Below are 25,821 nucleotides of genomic sequence, written 5' to 3'. Positions count from 1 at the left end.
CTGTTCAGACACAAATATATCTGACGCGCCCCCTGGACCATGGGGATACCCGGAGCCGGGCCTTGTAGATGCTGGGGGTAGTAGTCACCGTGGCGGCGACCCGGTCCGTGACCCAGGGTGGTCAAACCAGGGTAGTCTATGTGTATCTGGTTTAAATAGTCCGACTACACCACCTGTGGAATGCGGTTATTGGGAACCGCTGCTGCGGAGCAGTCCACTGAAGCTGATGGTGTGTGCAGCAAGGTGATGTGACTCCCCACAGGAAGAGTGTAGCTTCAGGGCAGCATGAATGGATGATGGTGGTGATAGTGCCGGGATCAGTAAAGATAACACGGAGTCGTTGCAGTGCAGTCCTAGGGTCTTTACTGGTGGTAATTATATAGGCCCCAATGGGAGTACTTGCTAGGGATGAGGGCCTGGTCAGTCTGGGAGCAATCCTAGAATTCCCCTGGCCAGGTGGAGTTGTAGGCCTGCCGTTCTGACTGTACTCTGTTGGCTATCCCACTTATAGTCGTGTTGTAGCCCACGTCCCTGAGTGTGACGTGCTGTGCTCACCCGTATGGCTGGCGACTAGTGTTGAGCATTCCGATACTGAAATATCGGGTATCGGCCGATATTCGCGGTATCGGAATTCCGATACTTAATTCCGATACTTTTAGAATATCGAATACCGGAATCAGAAGTTCCCATAATGCCTGCGCTCTGCAGTGTCTCTCAAGGATGACAAGCTGGATGGCAGCGCTCAGCTGCGATCCAGCCTGTCATCAGAATCCCATCCCAGCGTGAGAGAATTCTCCTGATTGTTTAAAAGCCGCCGGGCGGTAAAAAGCCGCCGGCTTTTAAACAATCACACAGCCCCATACTGCTTCCCAGCAGCCTCCCACCCCGATCCTCCGCTCCCCTCGCCACCTCCCATCCCGATCGTAAGTTAGGACCGGGCGGGGAGCACAGCACCAAGAAGCGGGGAGCGAAGAACCAGGGCAGGGAAGCCGGCAGTGAAAAGACTTCACCGCCGGCTTTCCCGTTCTGTGCTGCGCTTTCCCGCCGGTTATTTCAAATGAACAGCTGAGGTATCAGGTGATGCCGATCAGCTGTTCATTTGAAGTCGCCGCGGTGCCCTCGGAGGGTTCATGTGAGTTCATGCTTGACTGCATTGCATGAACTCACATGAACTTTCCCACGGCCGCACAGGTCAGCCTCACCTCCCAGACCCGTCATGATTGGTGTGTGTGGGTGTCTGTGCGATGTGTACGGTGTGTGTGTGCGGTGTCTGTGCGATGTCTGCGGGTGTGTGCGGGTGTGCGCGGTGTCCGTGCGATGTCTGCGGGTGTGTGCGTGCAGGCAAACATAGGCCGATGTGACACTACTACTCCCATCGGCCTATGTCTGTCCCCCGTCCACTCGTGCCAGCAGGATCAGCTTGATGGGAGCAGTAGTTCCCATCAGCCTGATCCTGCTATTTAAACTGCCCCATATGTTATTATGGCCCCCATAGGTTTATATTTTTGCCCCTATACATGTTTTATTTTTTTAGGCCCCCATATTTTTTTTTTGTTTTTGGTCCCCAATAAATTTTAAATGCATGTCATTGGTGGCGAGTGGTTACCTAAAATAAATGAGTTCATACATTACCTGTCCCCGCCGATCGTCACCTAAAATAAAATATAAAATAAAAAAATACACCTATACTCACCTAGACACCTAATTCCCCGAAGCCATCGATCTCCTGTAATAAAATATAAAATAATAAACCACAACCTTATCCTTACCCCTCGTAGTAGTCCACGAGTGTCCCACGAAGATCTCCAGTTTAGAGCAGCCACATAGAATGTGACCGCTCTGAACCGCCGCCGCGGCTAGAATGATGGGGTCGTAAAGCAGCCTCGCGGGTTCGCCGGAGTTCAGGCAGCGCTGCTCCGGTTAGCTGCTTTACGGCCACGCTGTACCGTGAGAAATTCCCACGGTACAGCAGTGCCGTAAAGGAGGTCTCCGGAGCTGCGCTGACTGAATGCACTCCGGTGACCTCAGTCAGGGCTCACGCTGCCGGGAGAGAACGTGTTCCCGGCAGCGTGAGCTTACAGCAGCAATGACAGCTGTCACATCTCCAGATGTGACAGCTGTGCATGGGAGATCAGCGCAGGAACGTGGACAGGTAACTATTTTTTTTTTAGTAAACTAAGAATTAAATAAAATGGTGTGTTTTATTTCAAATAATTTTTTTTTTTCTGGGTGTAGTGTGTGTTTTTTATTTTTAACACTTTGTAGGTTAGTAATGGGGGTGTCTTATAGATGCCCATCATTACTAACCTGGGCTTCATGGCAGCTGGCGCTGACATGAACCCCACCACTATTACCCCCTGCCACCGCACCAGGGCAGCGTGGAAGAGCGAGGCTAAGTGCCAGAATTGGCACATCCTATGGATGCGTCATTTCTGGGGCGGCTGACGGCTGGTGTTTCTAGCCTGGGAGGGGGCCAATATTCATGGCACCCTTCCTGTGCTATTAATATCAGCCCCCAGCTGTCTGCCTAGCCTTTGCTAGCTATTAAAATAGGGGGGACCCCACGTCATTTTTTTGGGGGGTCTCCCATTTTAATAGCTAGTAAAGGCTAGGTATTCAGCCGGGGGCTGATATTAGTAGCCTGGGAAGCTCCGTGGGTATTACCCCCTTCCCAGGCTTCAAACATCTGCCCCAGCCGTCTGCTTAACCTCTGCTAGAGACTAAAATTATGGAGGATCCCACGCCAATTTAATTTTTAATAAATCCTTTATTTTAACACTAAATGACACTTGAGGGGTTAATAAAGATGCAGTCCCTAAATTATTATTTATTTTTTAATTAATTTTTCCCAAAAATTTTGACGTGGGCTTTGCCATATTTTTGTATGCCAGCCAGGTACAGCATCCAGGAACGGGCTGCCCCCAACTCCCAGCTGCCTATTTGTACCTGGCCGGACACAACAATATAGGGAAGCCCTTTTTTTTTTAAATTATTTCATGAAATAATTAAAAAAAAATTGACGTGGGGCTTCGCCCTATATTTGTGTCCAGCCAGGTACAGCAGGCAGGAACGGGCTGCCTACAACCACCAGCTGCCTATTTGTACCTGGCCGGACACAACAATATAGGGAAGCCCTTTTTTTTAAAATTATTTCATGAAATAATTAAAAAAAAATTGAAGTGGGGCTTCGCCCTGTTTTTGTGTCCAGCCAGGTACAACTAGGCAGCTGGGGGCTGGAATCCGCAGCGCTGGGAGGCCCAAGCTTTCTGGGCCACCCCCGCTGCAATTTGCAGTCCGCAGCCACCCTGGAAAATGGCGCTTTCATAGAAGCGTCATCTTCTGGCGCTGTACCCAACTCATCCAGGGCCCTGGTGCGGTGGCTCACTGGGTAATAAAGGGGTTAGGGCCAGCTTGGCATTATCAGCTGACCCTAAGCCCGAAATTCATGGGGTCACGCCAATATTAGACATGACCACCATGAATTTCTAGTAAAGTATTTAAAAAAAACACAAACACCCAGAATAAAGTCCTTTAATTGAAATAAACACACAATTCTTTATTGTTCTAAAATAAACCATACTTACCATCATGCCCATTCCAGCTGAAGCCAACGATCTCCTGCAATAAAAGAAAAATAATAAAGCAACCTCATCCTTACCTTTCCATGGTTCCCACGACAGCTTCAGCTCTGCTACATCGAGATGACAGGCTGGACCGCTGCAGAACGCTGCCATCCAGCCTGTCATCCCGCAGACACTGAGAAGAGCAGGCATGCTTGCGCTCCTCAGTGTCTCGCTGTGACTGCATAAAGATGAACCGAGGTCATGTCCAATGAACTCGGCTCACCTCATGCACGTCACTGACAGCGTGGGAAAATTCTCCTGCACTCAGAGCTTCAGCGTGAGAATTCTCCCACGCTGTCAGTGACGTGCATGAGGTGAGCTGGGATCATTGGACATGACCTCACCTCATGCACGTCACTGACAGCGTGGGAAAATTCTCACGCTGAAGCGCTGAGTGCAGGAGAATTTTCCCACGCTGTCAGTGACGTGCATGAGGTGAGGTCATGTCCAATGATCTCAGCTCACCTCATGCACGTCACTGACAGCGTGGGAGAATTCTCACGCTGAAGCGCTGAGTGCAGGAGAATTTTCCCACGCTGTCAGTGACGTGCATGAGGTGAGCCGAGTTCATTGGACATGACCTCGGCTCATCTTTATGCCTTCACAGCGAGACACTGAGGAGTGCAAGCATGCCTGCGCTTCTCAGTGTCTGCGGGATGACAGGCTGGATGGCAGCGTTCTGCAGCGGTCCAGCCTGTCATCTCGATGTAGCAGAGCTGAAGCTGTCGTGGGAACCATGGAAAGGTAAGGATGATGTTGCTTTATTATTTTTCTTTTATTGCAGGAGATCGTTGGCTTCAGCTGGAATGGGCGTAATGGTAAGTATGGTTTAATTTAGAACAATAAAGAATTGTGTGTTTATTTCAATTAAAGGACTTTTTTCTGGGTGTTTGTGTTTTTTTTAACTTTGGCTATGGGGTTAGTAATGGGGGTGTCTTATAGACGCCTCTCCATTACTAACCTGGGCTTGATGTCAGCTGGCATTATAAGCTGACATCAACCCCAGCCCTATTACCCCACTGCCACCCCTACAGGGCAGTGGGAAGAGCGAGGCTAAGTGCCAGAATTGGCGCATCCTATGGATGCGCCATTTCTGGGGCGGCTGACGGCTGGTGTTTCTAGCCTGGGAGGGGGGCAATATTCATGGCACCCTTCCTGGGCTATTAATATCAGCCCCCAGCTGTCTGCCTAGCCTTTGCTAGCTATTAAATTAGGGTGGACCCCACGTCAGTTTTTTGGGGGGTTCCCCCATTTTAATAGCTAGTAAAGGCTAGGTATTCAGCTGGGGGCTGATATTAGTAGCCTGGGAAGCTCCATGGGTATTACCCCCTTCCCAGGCTTCAAACATCTGCCCCAGCTGTTTGCTTAACCTCCGCTAGAGCTTAAAATTACGGGGACCCCCACGCCAATTTTTTTTTAATTAAATCCTTTATTTTAACACTAAATGACAAGTACAGTAATCAACACTGTCACTGTACTTGATATATATGTGACTGGCATGTTTCTATCTATCTAATCTATGTGTGATTCTCTATTCCTTCTATTCTAAATTGTCGGGTACCGCTGTTGAATTGCCGGCCGGCTTTTTTAAAGAGACGGTGCATGAAAACACTATTATTTTTTTTTATAAATCCTTTACACTAAATGACAAGTACAGTAATCAACACTGTCACTGTACTTGATATATATGTGACTGACATGTTTCTATCTATCTAATCTATGTGTGATGCTCTATTCTTTCTGTTGTAAATTGTCGGGTACCGCTGCTGAATTGCCGGCCGGCTTTTTTAAAGAGACGGTGCATGAAAACACTTATTTTTTTTAATAAATCCTTTACACTAAATGACAAGTACAGTAAGCAACACTGTCACTGTACTTCATATATATGTGACTGACATGTTTCTATCTATCTAATCTATGTGTGAAGCTCCATTCTTTCTGTTGTAAATTGTCGGGTACCGGTGTATGCCGCTGATGAATTGTCGGCTTTTCGGGTAATACATTCTACATTATTCTTAGTTGTTTTCCTTCATGTAGAATTAACCTACAAGGAAAGAAAGGGTTTATTTTCATTCTGATATTTGTGTCCCATTGACTTGCATTGGTTTCCGGTATCGGAATCGGCGATATCCGATACTTTTGGGTATCGGTCCGATCCAATCCGATACGATATTTCCTGATATCGGAAGGTATCGCTCAACACTACTGGCGACTCAAATCCCGTGTATTCTTCGCTCCTCTGTGGCGGTACTGGTCCTTTCGTGTGGCTGAGCCTCCGGGCTTCTGGGGTCCAGGAGACCTGCAATCTCCAGCCTTGCGGTATCTGCTCCTGGGCTTGAAGGATCCCACAGCCTTGGACTCCGGTGTCCGATTCTCGGTGTACACTGGCCAGGATGAGCTCTGCCAGCTCCAGTCCTCAGCTCCTTGTGTGGCACCCCAGGTCTGGTCGCCACAGTGGCAGCAATGTCATGTCTGAGAGCAGGTGGGAGGTTCCCTGGTTAGGGACAATTAGCATGCAGCACCTCCTGCCTCAGTCCAGGGAGGAGAGAAACCGGCCCTTTATAAACTGGATCTGGGGCGGGGTTAGTCAGTGAAGCCAGAGACCAGCCAGAGTCTAGTTCCAGAGACAGGGACAGGTCAGCAGCAGGCTGAGGAGTCCCTGTAGGCAGAGGAGGAACACGAGGCCAGGAGGGGAACTAGCAGAGTTCGTCCTGACCAGAGACTTACTAAGCCGGACACTGGAGTCCGAGGCTGTGAGGGTTATAAGCCCAGCAGCAGAAAACCACCACGCAGGGGACTTCAAGTCCTCTGGCCCAAGGAAGCCCGGAGGCTCAGCCACACGAGAGGGACCATTACTGCCCTGGAGGGGTGAGAAGCACGGAAGGCCCGAGTCGCCAGTCATACGGGTGAGAACAACACGGTACACTCAGGGACTACACTACAGCAGGATAGCCAAGAAAGAGTGAAGTCAGCACGGTAGGCCTACAAACTCCCCCTGACCAGCGGGATTTCCCAGTTGCTCTCAGACTGACCAGGCCTCCATTGTTAACCTGTATTCCGGATGGGTCCTTTAATACCACCAACAGTAAAGACCCTGACTTGCATGACAGACTCCGTGTGGTTACTGCTGCTCCCGCGCACCATCACCACCAACATCCCTACTTTCTGCCCTGAGGCTATACTCCTCCTGTGGGGAGTTATACTATTCTCCGCTGCATTTCCAATATCAGCCTCAGCGGTCTGCCCTGCAGCGGCGGTACTCTCTGACCGCAATCCACGGGTGGCGTAGTCGGACATTTAAATATCATAAAACCACACAAATAGACCACCATTTGAGTTGACTACCCTGAGCCACGGGACCGGGTCCCCGCCACGCAAGGACTACAACACCCAGCATCCGCAACGGGTCCGGTTCCGGGTATCCCCACACACACACGGCCCAGGGGGCGTGTCAACTTTTGGCGTAGTCGGCAGGATTTCGTGCCCGCCACCAACGGGCACAGCGTGCCTGAAGAAAGACTGTAAAACTTACTTTGGTGGAGTTTCCCGCCATCCGCGGCCATTTTCTCGCCATCAGGCGCCATCTCTGGGACGCTGCGCGGGAAGAAGAGGGGCGTGGACGACGAAGGCGCGCGAGAACTGGAGCCCCGCCTTACGCACGGACGCTGCGCAAGGTCCTGAAAGGAGCCGAGCGGACGCTGATGTCACCAGGACGCTGCGCAAGGTCCTCAACCCCGACGATCCCCTGCGGAGCCGCGGCCTACAGAAGAAAAGCAATGGAACGTAGGCCATGGTTGACTAGGGGGGAAGAGGATGACGGAAGCGGAGGGAACTGTCACCGCCAGCGCGGCCGCTGCCGCAGTAATGCCGTTCACGATGCCTTATATCCCCGGAGCGGCCTGGTTGCCCCAGTACTCAGGGGAGTCGCATACCCTGAGCGACTTTAAGGAGAGCCTATTCAAGGTGTACCCCCTGACGGAGGAACAAAAAGTGACCATACTGATAGGCCAGTTAACCGGCGCGGCCCAACGAGAAGTAAAGTCCTGGTCAGTCAGGGACAAGGGGACCGTGAAGGAGATTTTAGCCCGTCTAAAGGACACTTTTGATACCCGCACCTCAGCAGAGATCAAAATGAGATTTTATGGGTGCAAGCAGCGGGCCCAAGACAGTATAAGGGACTATGCTTTGAACTTGCAAGAGGCCCTGAGAGCCATCAAGCAGGCAGACCCTGATAGTGTGAGGAATGCAGATGAACTGCTGACTGAACAATTCATTGAGGGTCTGCTGTCCAGCACCCACAGAACTCAATTACGCCTGATGGCCCTGCAGAACCCTGGGTTAGACTTTGCACAGTTTAAGGACAGAGCCATCCGGGTACTCCGAGAACCCGTACCCGGTGGTGTTGCGGCCTCCAGGCGCCCTGCTATCACTTATCACCAAGAGGAGGCGCCCCAGTCTACAGAATCTGCAGGAGCCAACGCACAGAATAGTACCCCGTCTACAGACCTGCACCATCAGGTCCAAGAACTGACTAAAAGCGTTGCCGCACTAACCAGGACTGTGCAGTCGTTACAGGTATCCTCTCCAGGAAAGATCCAGCTGGCTACCAGTCCGGAGGACGTCCCGTGGCACCGACAGAAGAGGATCCCGCCGTCTAGAGGGAAGCCAACGGACCGCTACGACCAGGATGGACAACCCATCTGCCGCCGCTGCAGCCAGCCAGGACATATTGCGAGGTACTGTAATTTAAACGGGCGAAACCTGGGGCAGAGGGCCAACCCCCAGGTGTAAGATCATCAGGCCCGTCAAACTGGCGTGACAAGTATGTGGGGGTACGACCGGTCTTGCCTGTGGTACTGGATGGCATTCCCATGAGTGCACTGTTGGACACCGGGTCACAGGTAACCACCATCCCCTATGTGCTTTTCAAGCGGTACTGGGATGACACGGATATTACCCGCTACCCAGATAATGACTTGAGCATCATCGCCAGCAATGGTCAGCCCGTGCCGCAGGTGGGGTTCAAGGAGGTGACCATCAAAATTGGTAAAGTTGAACTGCCGGCGCAAGGACTGATTATTGTGGACATTGACCGTCGTGAAAGTCACCCTAAAATAACCTTGGGTACTAACGTAATTGAAAATTGTCTTTCAGAGATAATTGTTATATTACAGCAGGTTGCAATGAATGCCAGCTCCAGCCAGCAGCGTGTCTTACAAAAGGAGATCAGAGCCCTGATGAAGCGGCAACAGGTGGACCTGTCTGGTGGTGAGATTGGTAGCGTTAGGATGAGTGACCCATTCCCTATCACCATGCCCCCAAAAAGTGAAATGATGATCTGGTGCCAGACTACCAAGCTATGGTAGAACCCGTTTACTCAGACAGTAGGCCCACCATTTTGACAGCATGGGGGGTGGTTGATGTCCGCCATGGGAGGGTACCAGTCCGCATCCTAAATATTGGGGAAAGAGAAGTACACTTGTCCCGGTATGCCACTCTAGCCAAATTGTTCACCATTAACCAGAACTCTGTAAAGGCCGTGGAACCCTTGCCTCCATCTCAACCAGAGGAGGGTAACGGCTCCAAGAAACAAATGGAGGACTGGTGTCAGAAACTGCATGTGGGCACCGACTCCACTCCCTCACAGCAAAACAGGGAGTCTACCTGGTGGTTCAGGAGTACGAAAGAGTCTTTAGTAAACACCCGCTAGACTTTGGGCAAGTAAAGGTGGTAGAACACCAAATCCCCACAGGAGACCATCCACCCATAAAAGAAAGATACCGGCCTGTACGCCCTGCACACTATAAGAATGCCAAGGGTATGTTGCGAGAAATGAAGGAGGCTGGGGTGATCAGGGATAGCTGTAGCACCAGGGCAGCTCCTCTAGTTCTTGTAAAAAAGAAGGATGACACGATGAGGATGTTTGTAGATTATAGAAAGGTCAACAGAATAACACACAAAGATGCGTACCCGTTACCTAGGATAGAGGAGTCTTTGGCTGCATTAAAATCTGCTAACTTCTTCTCTACTTTGGATCTCACAAGCGGGTACTGGCAGGTTCCTGTAGCAGAGTCGGACAAGGAGAAGACCGCCTTCACCACCCCGATGGGTCTCAGTGAATTCAACTGTATGCCATTCGGACTCTGCAACGCACCAGGGACCTTCCAGAGGCTGATGGAGTGCTGTCTGGGGCACAGAAATTTCGAGATGGTCCTACTCTACCTGGACGATATCATCGTGTATTCCAAGACCTATGAGGACCATCTAAAGCACCTGGCAGAGGTGTTCGATGCCCTGGCAGGCTTCGGCCTAAAAGTGAAACCCTCCAAGTGTCATCTACTGAAGCCAAAAGTGCAGTACCTGGGACACGTGGTGAGTGCTGACAGAGTAGCCCCAGACCCTGACAAGATCACGGTGATTAAGGACTGGCCAAGACCCTCCAGCATAAAGGAAGTGCGGCAGTTCCTCGGGTTGGTAGGCTACTACAGAAGATTCATCTCTGGGTTCACCAAAATGGCAGCCCCTATGCAGGACCTCCTGTTAGGTCAGTCAAAGACTAAAAGTCAGAAGCCGCCCTTTAAGTGGGACAAGCTGGAGGAGGAGTCTTTCCGCCAGCTGAAGATGGCCCTCACAGGGGATTAGATCCTGGCCTACCCTGATTACGGCCAGCCTTTTATCCTCTACACCGACGCCAGTAATGTGGGGCTAGGAGCCGTACTGTCCCAGATCCAGCAGGGCAGAGAATGGGTAATTGCTTATGCTAGCAGAAAGCTGAGACCCATAGAGAGAAACCCTGAGAATTATAGCTCCTTCAAGCTAGAGTTCCTGGCAGTGGTGTGGGCAGTCACCGAACGCTTCAAGCATTACCTGGCTTCTTCTAAGTTCACGGTGTACACGGACAACAACCCGTTGACACACCTGGACACTGCAAGACTTGGTGCCCTAGAGCAGAGATGGATGGCCCGGCTGTCCAATTATGAATTTACCATCAAATACCGGACAGGGCGTGCAAATGCCAACGCAGATGCATTGTCCAGAATGCCTCACTTGCAGGACGGGGGAGAGGATCCAGAAGAACTGGAAGAAATTGAACTCCCTGCATTCCACCATCATGGGATCACCCAGTGTTCCCACTGCGTAAAGGAGAGGTGCTCTGCCACCGCTACGTTAAATCCCTTACCCCACCACGGCTGGGCAGAGACACAAGATAGTGACCCCGCAGTCCGCCTGGTAAAAGAGATGCTGACCCAGGCTGATGCCCACCTTGATCCGGATGCTCCAGAAGAGGCCAATCAGCTGTGGAGAGAGAGGAGCAAGCTGTTTCTCTACGAGAGGAGGCTGTTCCGCAGAACCATCAACTCTCGAACACATGAGCTGATCTGGCAGGTAGTGGTCCCAAGGCGGGATGCGGCTATGGTCCTAGAAGCATACCATGACGGAGCAGGGCAATTTGGATGGAAGAAGCTGGAGTTCCTGTTGCGTGAGCGGTTCTTCTGGGTAGGCATGAGAGGGGCTATAGAGAGATGGTGCAGAGACTGTGGCCCGTGCAACCTAAGGAGGAAGGACCGCGCCAGCCAGAAGACTCCACTGCAGCCCATCATCACAAAGCAACCCCTTGAGCTGGTGGCCCTGGACCACGTAAAGCTGGCTCCAAGCAGTTCGGGATACGTCTACGCCCTCACAATCGTAGATCACTACTCCCGGTTCCTAGTGGTGGTCCCTGTCAAAGACTTAACCGCTCAGACGGCCACCAGAGCCTTTCAGCAGCATTTCTGCCGCCCGCACGGATATCCAGAGCAAGTGTTGACTGATCAAGGTCCAGCGTTCGAGGCTGAAGTCTTCCAGGAATTCTGCAACCTGTATGGCTGCAGGAAGAAAAGGACAACGACTTACCACCCCCAAACCAACGGGATGTGTGAGAAAATGAACCAGGTAGTACTGGACCTGCTCAAGACGTTGCCCCTGGAGGAACGCAGCCTGTGGCCTGAGAAACTGCCGGTTCTGATGGACTTGTATAACCATATCCCAGTGGGTTCTACCAACTGCACCCCGGCTTACCTAATGAGAGCAAGACCTGGTAAGCTGCCAATTGACCATTGGAGTTGACTACCCTGAGCCACGGGACCGGGTCCTCGCCACGCAAGGACTACAACCCCCCAGCATCCACAATGGGTCCGGTTCCGGGTATCCCAAAACACACACAGCCCAGGGGGCGCGTCACTTGCTCCTTAGTGTCCTGCTTGACTCCTCACACTGAACAGACTCAGACTCAACCCCACCTCCAGATCCAGTTATATAGGGCAGGATCCTCCCCTTTTCTGGTCTGGAGCAGGAGGTGTTGCATATAGTGTGTTCCCTGACCAAGAAACTCCTGTTTTGCTCCCAGACATGGTATTACTACCACTGTGGCAACCAGACCCTCTGGGGTGCCACATATCTATTTTAACAAGTCTGGTATACACCAGGAAATTATAACTGTGGTTTTGCAGTTCCACGGTTCAAATCTCTGTATTCTACCCTTTTTTGTCTTTTTTTTGCATAAAAAAAAACCATTTTCAGTGTCTCGCTGACTGTTTAGACACCAATATATCTGTTTAAAAGAGTCTGGTGTAGGCCAGAGAAATAGAACTGTGTTTTTCCTCTTCCACGGTTCAAATCTGGGTGTTATCAACCTGCTTGCCTTTTTTTCCATAAAAAAAAAACAGTTTGAGTGTGTCGCTGACTGTTCAGACACAAATATATCTATTTTAACAAGTCTGGTATACACCAGGAAATTATAACTGTGGTTTTGCAGTTCCACGGTTCAAATCTCTGTATTCTCCACTTTTTTGCATAAAAAAAACATTTTCAGTGTCTCGCTGACTATTCAGACACCAATATATCTGTTTAAAAGAGTCTGGTGTAAGGCCAGAGAACTAGAACTGTGGTTTTCCTCTTCCACGGTTCAAATCTCCTTTTTATGACCCTTTTGCCATTGATAGTGCGAGTGTAAGCTATTTTACTTCATTTACAATGGGCAAGGTGCATGGCAAGGGACGTGGAACTGGACGTTCTGGTGATGGTGCGTGCAGAGGATGGGGCCGTGGCCAAGGTGAAAATGTGCCACAACCAACAGCCACATCTTCTCGCTCCCAGTTCTTGACCGAATTACTAGGGAAGCACACAACAGCACCACTATTGCGAACTGATCAGTGTGAACAGGATATTAATTGGATAGCAGAATACTTCCAGTTACCTGGGCACCACCACCTCCGGTCTGTCTTCCACATGGTCAATTCTTAGTAGCCGTGAGTCTCGACTGCATACTCCTCCTCACCCTGATGCTCCTTCCTCCCTGTCGTCAGACAGCAACTGATCCCACAGTTGGACAGTCTGAAGAGCTGTTCACTGGTCCATTTCCATATTTGTGCCCCTCGCCTGCTCCGCTTGAAGTGGTGGAAGAGGAGATCTCATGTAGCGATGGCCAAATATTTGAACAGCCACAGCCACAGAAAGACGACGCTGGTAATTTGTCACAAGAGGTGGACGATGACGAGACACAATTGCCACGAAATGAGGAGGAGGACCGTGGTGCGGAAATGGAAGAGGAGGAGGTGGTGGATGATCTAGTAACTGACCCGAAGTGGCAGGAGGACATGCAGAGCGAGGCCAGCAGCACACAGGGGGAGGGAGGCAGAGTACCCCAACAGGCAGGAAGAAGCAGTGTGGTGGCCGCAGACAGAAGGCGGGCAACTGTTCCCCGTAACACCAACACGAGGGACGTTGCCAGTACAACCGGTAGGTCTTCCAGAGTCTGGAGTTTTTTAAAGACTCTGCTGATAACCCCAAAAAGGCCATTTGTACTGACTCGCCCCCTGGGCCGTGGGGCACTCGGATCCGGGCAATAGGGAGACGATGGGGGTAGTAGTGGCAACCCGGCTCCGTGGCTCAGGGTGGTCAGACCAATGGTAGTCTGCTATGTGCTGTTGATAATGTCCGACTACGCCACCCGTGGATTGCGGTTATTAGGAACTGCCGCTGCAAGGCAGTCCGCTGGGGCTGATGATGTATGCAGCTGGGATGGTGTGACTCCCCACGGGAAGAGTGCGGCCCCAGGGCAGTGTAGTGGATGGTGGGGGTGATGGTGGTGAGAGTCCCAGTACCGGTAGTGCCGGAGGAGCGAAAAAGCACACAGACAACGTACTGCAGTCCAGGGTCATTACTCACGGTTAATATCCAAGTCACTTCAGCTGGCAATGACTGCCCAAGCCGTGCTGCGTCCACCAGGTGAGGGGCTCAGTCAACTCCCAGGCAGCTCAGAAGTATGGCTCAGGACCCCCTTCAATCCTTCCTCTAGCCTGCCTCACCAGTGACCCACTTTTGTCCAGCTGCCGAAAACTTGTGCGGGTAAACGTGGATCCCGTTCCCCGCTGTTCTATATGGTGCCTTCCTAGCAGGTTTAATGAGGTGTCGCACCAATAAATGATCACGACGTCCGGTCTTTGGCTGAGGGTAGTTTCTCCTCCACCAACTTGGGATCCGGCACCCTTAATCTGTCTGACCCTTCAGCCTGTATTCTCGTGGGTTCTTAGGGTCCCTTCCACCTTCTTGTTCCTGAGCCCCTCTGTTCCTCTGTCTCTTCCTCCTCTTTTCTGTTTCTCCTTCTTCTCCTTTCTCGTGGAGCTGGGCTGAGACGTAACCCCAGCTCCCCTTCACCTCCTCTCTCTCTCCACTCTCCTCCTCAGCCTCTCACTAGGCCCACTCTGGAGTAGAGCTCCTACAGAGCCTCTACTCCCTGTCTTCTCCTCTCTCCGCACAGACTGAACTGAACCCTGATCTAAGATGGTGCCCACCTTATATACCTCCCTCTAGCCATGAGCCCAGGTGACCAGCAACCAATGGGCTCCTACCTACGCTCAGGAACCAACCCCTATCTGCTCCTACATCACTGGGTATTCCTCCCCCCTCCCCACTCCAGCCAGGGACATGGTCTGTCGTACCTGCATTTCTGTCTAATGGGAGTACCGTTGAGCTGTCCCTCGAAAATGGGGTGAGTGTGCTATATGCAGCTAACTGAGACCGGGTCCATACTCCATCCTTACCTGGGAGTGGAATACCACACCTCTGGCAGAGGTGCTATACCCCTGTAGCGGCCGAACCCTCGGGGCGCTACAGTACCACCTGCCAGGCCAGCATCAGCAGGGGTGACAAAACTATCAGCCTAACCACCACCAGCATGATCAGGCATATGGCAGCAAAGCACTCGACTTTGTGGGGCGAACCCCAGGGTCCACGACCAGTGTCAGCGGGTGTCACCATTGCTTCTTCCGCTGTTGTGCCTGTAAGAGAACCCCCTGTTGTGCGTGCAAGGCTATCCCCTGTCCATTCAGCATGCAAAAATGCCCCCTCCTCTCAGTCTTCACTTGTTATGGCAGTTTCTCAAGAAACAGCATCAACATCCACGTCCACATCCCACCGCAGCATTCAATTGTCCTTATCCCAGAGATTTGAACGAAAGTGCAAATTCGCAGCCAACGCCCCACAGGCCACAGTCCTAAATTCGCACATTTCACGACTGCTTGCGTTGGAAATGCTGCCTTTTAGGCTGGTGGAAACAGAATCCTTCCGCAACCTTATGGCGGTGGCCATCCCTCGGTACTCGGTCCCGAGCCGACACTATTTTGCCCGGTGTGCCATCCCCGCACTACACAAGCACGTGTCCCAAAACATCTGCCGCGCCCTCAACAATGCAGTTACTTGGAGAGTCCACCTGACAACGGACACGTGGACAGGTGTTTGTGGCCAGGGACGGTACATCTCCGTGACGGCACACTGGGTAAACATAGTGGAAGCCAGGACCCAGTCGGATCTTGGGACGGAACACATCCTCCCCACACCGAGGATTGCTGGCCCTATGTCAGTCAGAGTTCCCCCACAGTGTACAGCTACTGTATATAATCCTCCTCCTCCTCATGTTCAGCCTCCATCTCAGATATCACCACATCATCAACAAGCTGGAAGCACTGCAGTACTGCCTCAACCAAGCGGCAACAGGCTGTGCTGAAACTCATAAGCTTAGGTGATAAACCTCACACTGCTTGTGAGATGTGGACAGCTGTGAAAGAGCAGGCAGATCTGTGGCTGAGACCGCTGAACCTACATGCAGGCATGGTAGTGTGGTACAATGGCCGTAACCTGGTGGCGGCTCTGAGGCGAGGTGAGATCACACACGTACCATGCCTGGCTCATGTGCTTAATCTTGTGGTTCAGCGGTTTCTTAAATCGTACCCCGAGTTGCCAAATCTGCTCGTCAAAGTACGCCGCCTGTCAGCTCATTTTTGGAAGTCGGCTACAGCTTCCACTGCCCTTGCTGTGTTACTTCAGCGTTTGCAGCTTCAGGCACACCGACTGGTGTGTGATGTTCCCACACATTGGAACTCTACCCTCCACATGTTGCAAAGAATTTGTGAGCAGAAGAGAGCAGTTGTGGAGTACCAGCTGCAACAAGGCCGTCAATATTCAGGTCAGACTCCACATATAAGCCCTCAGGAGTGGACCTGGATGTCTGACATATGTACCATCCTGACAAACTTTGAGGAGTCCACCAAGATGGAGAGTGGCGATGACTCCATCATTAGCGTCAGCATCCCACTTGTCTGTCTTGTGCAACGCTCTCTGCAGAGAATTAAAGAGGAGGCATTGCAGCCAGAGTATGATGAGATGGATCAAGAACCCATAGCAGGCGATTACACACAGCCCAGCCTCATCTCATCCCAACGTGCATTGGGGGACAATGAGGGAGAGGAGGAGGAGGAAGAACAGGAGCTGGTATCATGCGCTGTAGACAGTAGTACCTGTACAACTGTCATACCGTCGGTTCAACGTGGGTGGCCTGAGGACAGGGGGGAGGAGGAGGAGGAGAGCATGGTCAGCCGTCATCTTGGTGAGGACACGAAAGTCTTGGCCGTTACCAGTCTGGCACGCATGGCTGACTTTATGTTACGCTGCCTTAACCATGACCCTCGCGTTGTCAAAATGTTGGGTGACAGTCATTACTGGTTGGTGACACTTTTAGACCCCCGCTACACGGGGAACTTTCACTCTCTTATTCCTGAGGTGGAGAGGTCTACAAAAATGGGGCAGTACCAGAAGGCCCTTGCTGCAGAACTGTTAAAAAAATTCCCATCTGAACACGCTAGCGGCAGAGGTCACAGTTCATTGACCAACCAAGGCGTACAGGCGAGAGAGACGCAACTCCAATCCAGCAGAGGCAGGGGAACACTGTCAATGTTCTGGGACAGTTTTCTGAGACCCGCCCATCTTACAGGCCCTGAGGTACGGGGTACTCTCACAAGGAGTGGAAAGTTTCAAAAGATGGTGAGGGAGTACCTTGCCGACCGTACCAGCGTCCTCCGTGATTCCTCTGTGCCTTTTAATTATTGGGTATCCAAGCTGGACACTTGGAATGAACTCGCTCTGTACACCTTGGAGGTCCTGGCCTGCCCTGCCTATGTTATTGGAGCGTGTTTTTAGTGCCGCTGGGGGAATTATAACTGATAAGCCTGTCAAATGACAATGTTGACAAGCTGACCCTTATCAAAATGAACAAGGGCTGGATTGGCCAGACTTTTCATCACCACCAAATGACAGCAGAGTAACATAAAGTCAAATCCACTGTGTTGTTTCAGGAGGTGTATTCCCATGCACCGCTTCACACCCACACATGGGTATACGCTTCCTCATTTCGCCTGTTTTTTGCTCTTCTCCTTATCCCCAGCGTACACGACCACTATACAACCAGGGTGACTGTGGTCCGTGTTGCCAGCATTGCAGGTTCCTCTGTCCTAATTTTTGGCAGCTTTTGTTTGGAAGCCATAGGCATAGACTGTGGGAGACCCACTCCCCAATAATGGAAATAATGTTTTTAATATCCTGTACTGCATGGCTCTTGTAAGGGGAATTAAAACCATCTTGTTAAGCTACTGTGACCTCCACGTCTCTTCCAAGGGGCATTAAAACCGTCTTCTTAAGCTACTGTGACCTCCACGTCTCTTCCATGGGGCATTGATATTGTCTTTTTATTCCACTGCGACCTCCACCACTCTTCCAAGGGGCATTAAAACCGTCTTGTTAAGCTACTGTGACCTCCACGTCTCTTCCAAGGGGCATTAAAACCGTCTTGTTAAGCTACTGTGACCTCCACGTCTCTTCCATGGGGCCTTGATATTGTCTTTTTATTCCACTGCGACCTCCACCACTCTTCCAAGGGGCATTAAAACCGTCTTGTTAAGCTACTGCGACCTCCACCACTCTTCCAAGGGGCATTGATATTGTCTTTTTATTCCAGTGCGACCTCCACCACTCTTCCAAGGGGCATTAAAACCGTCTTGTTAAGCTACTGTGACCTACACGTCTCTTCCAAGGGGCATTGATATTGTCTTTTTATTCCACTGCGACCTCCACCACTATTCCAAGGGGCATTGATATTGTCTTTTTATTCCACTGCGACTTCCACCACTCTTCCAAGGGGCATTAAAACCGTCTTGTTAAGCTACTGTGACCTCCACGTCTTTCCAAGGGGCATTAAAACCATCTTGTTAAGCTACTGTGACCTCCAGGTCTTTTCCAAGGGGCATTAAAACTGTCTTGCTAAGCTACTGTGACCTCCACGTCTCTTCCAAGGGGCATTAAAACCGTCTTGTTAAGCTACTGTGACCTCCACGTCTCTTCCAAGGGGCATTGATATTGTCTTTTTATTCCACTGCGACCTCCACCACTCTTCCAAGGGGCATTGATATTGTCTTTTTATTACACTGCGACCTCCACCACTCTTCCAAGGGGCATTAAAACCATCTTGTTAAGCTACTGCAACCTCCACCACTCTTCCAAGGGGCATTGATATTGTCTTTTTATTCCACTGTAACCTCCACCACTCTTCCAAGGGGCATTAATATTATCTTTTTATTCCACTGCGACCTCCACCACTCTTCCAAGGGGCATTGATATTGTCTTTTTATTCGACTGTGACCTCCACCACTCTTCCAAGGGGCATTAAAACCGTCTTGTTAAGCTACTGTGACCTCCACGTCTTTTCCAAGGGGCATTAAAACTGTCTTGCTAAGCTACTGTGACCTCCACGTCTCTTCCAAGGGGCATTGATATTGTCTTTTTATTCCACTGCGACTTCCACCACTCTTCCAAGGGGCATTAAAACCATCTTGTTAAGCTACTGTGACCTCCACGTCTTTTCCAAGGGGCATTAAAACAGTCTTGTTAAGCTACTGTGACCTCCACGTCTTTTCCAAGGGGCATTAAAACCGTCTTGTTAAGCTACTGTGACCTCCATGTCTCTTCCAAGGGGCATTAAAACCGTCTTGTTAAGCTACTGTGACCTCCACGTCTCTTCCACGGGGCATTGATATTGTCTTTTTATTCCACTGCGACCTCCACCATTCTTCCAGGGGGCATTGATATTGTCTTTTTATTCCACTGCGACCTCCACCACTCTTCCAAGGGGCATTGATATTGTCTTTTTATTCCACTGCGACCTCCACCACTCTTCCAAGGGGCATTAAAACCGTGTTGTTAAGCTGCTGCCACCTCCACCACTCTTCCAAGGGGCATTGATACTGTCTTTTTATTCCACTGTAACCTCCACCACTCTTCCAAGGGGCATTGATATTGTCTTTTTATTCCACTGCGACCTCCAACACTCTTCCAAGGGGCATTGATATTGTCTTTTTATTCCACTGTGACCTCCACCACTCTTCCAAGGGGCATTAAAACCGTCTTGTTAAGCTACTGTGACCTCCACGTCTCTTCCAAGGGGCATTAAAACTGTCTTGTTAAGCTACTGTGACCTCCACGTCTCTTCCAACGGGCATTTTGTGAGCTACTGTGACCTCCACGTCTCTTCCACGGGGCATTGATATTGTCTTTTTATTCCACTACGACCTCCACCACTCTTCCAAGGGGCATTGATATTGTCTTTTTATTCCACTGCGACCTCCACCACTCTTCCAAGGGGCATTGATATTGCCTTTTTATTCCACTGCGACCTCCACCCCTCTTCCAAGGGGCATTAACACTGTCTTGTTAAGCTACTGTGACCTCCACGTCTCTTCCAAAGGGCATTAAAACCGTCTTGTTAAGCTACTGTGACCTCCACGTCTCTTCCAAAGGGCATTAAAACCGTCTTGTTAAGCTACGGTGACCTCCACGTCTTTTCCATGGGGCATTGATTTTGTCTTTTTATTCCACTGCGACCTCCACCACTCTTCCAAGGATCATTGATATTGTCTTTTTATTCCACTGCGACCTCCACCACTCTTCCAAGGGGCATTAAAACCGTCTTGTTAAGCTACTGCAACCTCCACAACTCTTCCAAGGGGCATTGATATTGTCTTTTTATTCAACTACGACCTTCACCACTCTTCCAAGGGGCATTAAAACCGTGTTGTTAAGCTACTGTGACCTCCACGTCTCTTCCAAAGTGCATTAAAACCGTCTTGTTAAGTTACTGTGACCTCCATGTTTCTTCCAAGGGGCATTAAAACCGTCTTGTTAAGCTACTGAGACCTCCACGTCTCTTCCATGGGGCATTATATTGTCTTTTTATTCCACTGCGATCTTCACCACTCTTCCAAGGGGCATTAAAACCGTCTTGTTAAGCTACTGTGACCTCCACGTCTCTTCCAAAGGGCATTAAAACCGTCTTGTTAAGCTACTGTGACGTCCACCTTTCTTCCAAGGGGCATTAAAACCGTCTTGTTAAGCTACTGTGACCTCCACGTCTCTTCCAAAGGGCATTAAAACCGTCTTGTTAAGCTACTGTGACCTCCACGTCTCTACCATGGGGCATTGATATTGTCTTTTTATTCCACTGCGACCTCCACCACTCTTCCAAGGATCATTGATATTGTCTTTTTATTCCACTGCGACCTCCACCACTCTTCCAAGGGGCATTAAAACAATCTTGTTAAGCTACTGCGACTTCCACCACTCTTCCATTGGGCATTGATATTGTCTTTTTATTCCATTGTAACCTCCACCACTCTTCCAAGGGGCATTAAAACCGTCTTGTTAAGCTACTGTGACCTCCACGTCTCTTCGAAGGGGCATTAAAATCGTCTTGTTAAACCACTCTGAACTCCACAGCTCTTCCAAGGAGCATTGAAATGTTGTTTTTAATTAACTCTAACCTCCACGACTCTTCCAACGGGCAATGCATTTCCTCCTAATTTTAGTCAGCTTTTGCTTTTCAATGCATAGGTGAACACTAAGGGAGACCCACTCCCCAATAATGGGTAGAAGGTTTTTAGTACGCTGTAATCCGCGTCTGTTTCAAGGGGCATAACAGTTTCACATAATTTTTGGAAAGCCTTCCATTCACTGCTTAGGCCAACAGTGTACAGTAGACCCAGTTGCTATAAATGGAAAAAATGGTTTATTTAAGGCCCTCTGACCTCCATGTCACTTCCAAGGGGCATTGGAGTGCCTCGAAATTTTTGGTAGGCATTGCACTCACTGTATGCCCTATAACTGTGTAGCCGAACTGCTCCTTTTGGTACAGAACCATATCCTACAAGACATGTGTGGTTGACTGGCCTGATATTGATGTGAATGGTCCGGGTTCATCCTGCTCTTTCTTCTTTGCCACCACCTCATCCATCATTCATCACCTGAAGCTTTGTTTTAACGGGAGTCATAGAACTGGGATAGTAGCAGGAAAACATCCAGCAATCCTCGGAGGAGGTAGGATATGCGCCAAAACGCTGACCACCTCAGGCCTAGAAGCTACTACATACATGCGCTTGCATTCCAAGGAACAGAAAGCTAAGGAGATGGATGGCCTCATGATCATGAATAATTTACTCGTTGTGTAGAAGGCCCACTACTGCTGCTGTCAACCTTCTGAACTTTGTGTTTAAGCCTGAGTGACCCAGGACCCGCAATCCTCTATTTCTGAAGGACGTGTTGCATCTCATTGTCCAACTGTGTCCTGGCTTCCACAATATTAACCCAGTGTGAAGGCGTCAGTGAGATGGACCATCCCTGGCCACATTCACTTGTCCACGTGTTTGTGGTTAGGCTGTCCTTCAAATAGGGGCGGCTGGGGACCGCTTATGGACACCTGGCCGCCCCCAGGCGGCTGGGGACCATGTGTGGGCACCCGGCCGCAGAGCGGCTGGGGACCAAGTATGGACACCCGGCCGCCCCCTGGCGGCTGGAGACCAAGCGTGGACACCCGGCCGCCAGGCGGCTGGGGACTGAGTATGGATACCAGGCCGCCGACGCAGCCATGACGTGGTGGCCAGATTCCGCCTCCACATGCCTAAAAGGCCCAATTTCAAGTGCAAGCAAGCAAGCAGTATGGTATTGCAGCCTGGGGGTGGGTGGCAGAGAATGGGGGAGGTACAATTGAACACTACCCTGGGACAAGGACATGCACGGGGATAGTTGCAAGTCTGCATCTTCTGATGCGGCAAGGATCACTTTTGATGGGCACACTTTTAGGCAGTGACCTGGGTGTCGGAGATGCTTCCAGGGGTCTTCCCCATGCTCTTCTCATGTCTTTTCAGCACTGTATGCATGTGTCACACAGCACATGGCCAGATAAGGTTGTAAAATGTTAAAATGACATTTCCTGGTGAATGCATTTGTCACGGTTGAAAGCAATACAAAAGTGCAAAAATGCATAAAAAATGCTACTTGTGAACATAGCCCAAGGTGTGGAGGAGTATTTTTGTTTTTGGCTATTTATTTTACCTTATACACAAGTCTTTACCCTGGAAAGGAACTTCCTTAACATATTTCACAGGAAAGCAGTTTCAGTTTAGTTTTTGAACGTTTTATTGTGAGCCCGTAAAAGTGGCTTAATACCTCTGACCATGTTGTTGACAACAGTGACCTGGGGGTCAGAAATGCTTCCTGGGGCGATCCCCATGCTGTCCCCATGTCATTTGAGCACTGTCACTATTGTCTTGGGCACTTTTAGGCTTTCTACAGATTGCCGGGTGGTGCTGCCGCAAAAATGCTCGGGTCTCCCATAGACTAACATTGGGCTCGTTGCTCGGGTCGAGCACCCGAGTGTCACGGTGAGCTTGGCCCGAGCTTCGAGCACCCGAGCATTTTAGTGCTCGCTCAATATTATTCGTGACGCCACCTGTGGTATGCGGCTATATGGAGCCACCGCTGCGGAGCAGGTCCTCTGGAGCTGGTGTAAATGCAGCAGAGTTGGTTTAGCTCTCCACAGGTAGAGCTTAGCTCCAGGGCTGTACTGAGATGTTATGGATGTTTCTGGGCGTTGTAGTGCTGTGTAGTGCAGGGGGTGATGGTGCAGCAGTAATTCATGGAGACAATGGAGTGCAGTCTTCAGGTTTTACTCACAGTTGTTGCAATCCAAGTTACAGGTACCGGTGTAACTTCCCACGTCGCGCTGCGTTCACCAGGTATGGGGTTCAGCAATCCCTCAGGTGGTTCAAGAGTGCCTGACAGGACCCCTTTCTATGTGCCTTCCTCAGTCATCTTTCTGCGCTGGCTCTCGCCCTCCTGCCCTACGTCTCACAATCAGTGTCCCAATCCGGTAGCCTCGGGTCTTGTCAGGCGACCTGCAGTCCCCTGGACCCTCTGTGGCCACCTTTTCGGCGATGTAATTGTGGTTGTGGCCACTGCACCTTTCAAGTACAGCAGCCTCCGGTTTCTAGCTGAGCCTTGTAGTTCTCCACTAGTTTAGGAGCCGGTCCCCTCTGCGGCTTGATCCTTCCACACCAGGTAGATTCGGGCGTACGGGTGGCCTCCAGCACTGCCCGTACCCCTAGAATCCCCTCGTTCCTCCTGGAGCCTTCCTTCCTGCTCCTCTCTCTTTCTTCCTCTCCTCAGTCTTGGGCCTCCCTGGCTAGGCCCGCAATGGTGCAGAGCTCGTGCAGAGCCCCTGCTCCCTCTACTCCTCCTTCTCAGACTGGCTTCTCGGACTCTCCTCACTTTCCAAGATGGTTCCCTCTTTTATATCTTCCTAACAAGTGCTCCCCTGAACTTCTTCCTCCACCCACACCCACTACATGGTTCCCCCTCACTTGGTTCCCCTCCAGTCCAGCCAGGGACCCGGGACTGTGCTCTCCCTTAGGAGCAATCTCGCCCTGCCCTACTGAAGTGGATGTGTTGGATGCAGGTGTTAGGGTCCCGGGCAGCACTCTATCCTTACCTGAGAGTGGGATACCACACCTCTGGGTGAGATGCAGTACCTCTGTGGCGACTGAACCATCAGGGGCGCCACACATGACTGTACCCCCCTTCTACAAGGGGCCACTGGACCCACTGAGATCTAATGTTAAGAATTGAAAACAGGCTCTTCACAATTATTAATGCATATGCTGATAATCAAAGTCAAGCCCAATTCTTACTTGACCTAATAGACAAAGCACTTCCCATAGTCTAGGGTACAGTGATTCTATGTGGAGATCTCAATTTAACATTAGACCTCACGTTAGATAACTTATCAGGTAAAGCATCCCTATGCCACTCAACTAACAAAAAAGAAAAACGTGCTTTTCTTCAGTTACAATTCTGTTATGTATGGCGTCTCACGCACCCGACTGTCAAAGGTAAAGTCGTGGTAGCCCCTTACAAGAAGAGCTAATTTGGATTGAGATACAAATTATCTCCAAATCTGCCATCTTTGGTACAAATTAAATAAATAAAATAAAATAAATACGATGCATCGGAGAAAAGAAAATAACACACAGCCACTGTCTGAGTGTACAATTCTTGTCTGCCCTCAGATCCCAAGCAACAAGTATTTTATTACACCCTCAGAAGAAAGGGGATGACTACGTGCCTTTCCTAACACAGAAAGTATTTTAATTGGAAATCACTATGTCGTAAATTCTGGAAACTGATGCAGATGTCCTTGAATTAAACTAGCTCTGTCCAATTAACTATGCACTGGAAAAAAAAAACAGAGGAAAGCTGTAACAGAAAGACAGCTCTATATAACATACAATGCCCCGTGTTAATGCTTTTATGAATAACACTTATAAAGCTAATATTAAAATATTAAATTATCAAATATATATAGGTAGATTTAATTGTTTAAAATAATAATCAAATTAAGGTATAAATATTTACCATAACAATTCCTTCCTTTTTATTATTTACAGACAATTTATCCATCAGCTACTTCCCCATGCTATGTGAACCTGGAGGGGACAGATCCCGTTCACCGATGGATACCCTGTTTAAATGTCATCATATGTGTTTACTGGAGGAGCACTGTGATATTTTGCTGAAGTGTTAACTGACGGGCTATGATGTCTTATCTTGCACATCTCTCTATATAGTGATGTCATAACAAATATACCAGATCTAGCTGTTATATTCATTAGCAGTACCAACATTTATGTAATGAAAGGGTAAATAAATATACTCTTATTCCCTATCCCCATTTCCACTATATGAGGTCTACCATTACGTCTGGGGTGGTTGTCTGCAGCTCATTTGTATAGAGAATATTTGGGGACAGCATTTATATCTAGGTCACCATGCAGAAGTATGAATGCAGCAGGCATAAGGCATGCTAAGGTGCGGGTTCCCTCTGCACCTGAGAAAAGCCATTTATAGGCCTGGTGACCGCATACTAGATATAAATCCTTAGGGAATATGCAGGGTATGATATCAATTGGTCTCCCAAGACAATGTATATAAGTCAAAAGTCCTTGCATCGGAGGTTTGGCACACCAAGTTCGGTTGTTTGGAAAACCAACCTCATTCCTTCAGCATGTCTTAGACTCAGAAGGGTAATTAAATGGGTCAAGTCGTTCACAAGTCTGGGCAGAATCTGTAAGCCAGAACTCACTATTGTCCAAAACTCCATGGTTATTTTTCTGAAAAAGTCTATCATCATGAATCATAGAAGTGCTCTCACACCTTTCCTAGTCCTCGGAGTGTGGGCATCGCAGGCTTTACTGGAATCTCACCTACTGGAAACTTCTTAACCCTGTGTGTTATAAATTTACCTTGTACTAGGTCCAGCTCATATCAATGTTTTAAGCTACCCATAAGATTTATCTGTAACCATGGACTCTCCACCCACCTCACAATCTTGGCCAATACCACATGGCTGCTAGTGAGGTTTCCTCCAGCGTAACCGGAAGTATCAAAAGTCTCTTCATGGAAACAGCTATAGTTGAAAGCCTCATATGGGGTTAGGGTCACTGCGAGA

At 49.8% G+C, this 25,821-nt stretch overlaps 1 pseudogene; it reads right to left on the bottom strand.

Moving 5' to 3' along the window:
• Positions 1-25,473, bottom strand: part of LOC141157735 (meiotic recombination protein DMC1/LIM15 homolog) — a 228,269-nt pseudogene extending 202,796 nt beyond the window's left edge.
• Between the last annotated feature and the right edge of the window lie 348 nt (positions 25,474-25,821).

Source organism: Phyllobates terribilis, unplaced genomic scaffold (genome assembly GCF_046119375.1).
Source record: "Phyllobates terribilis strain yellow unplaced genomic scaffold, ASM4611937v1 Scaffold_8__6_contigs__length_399053987, whole genome shotgun sequence".
In the NCBI taxonomy this organism is placed as follows: Eukaryota; Metazoa; Chordata; class Amphibia; order Anura; family Dendrobatidae; genus Phyllobates; species Phyllobates terribilis.
This window is presented reverse-complemented; position numbering and strand designations above follow the sequence as displayed.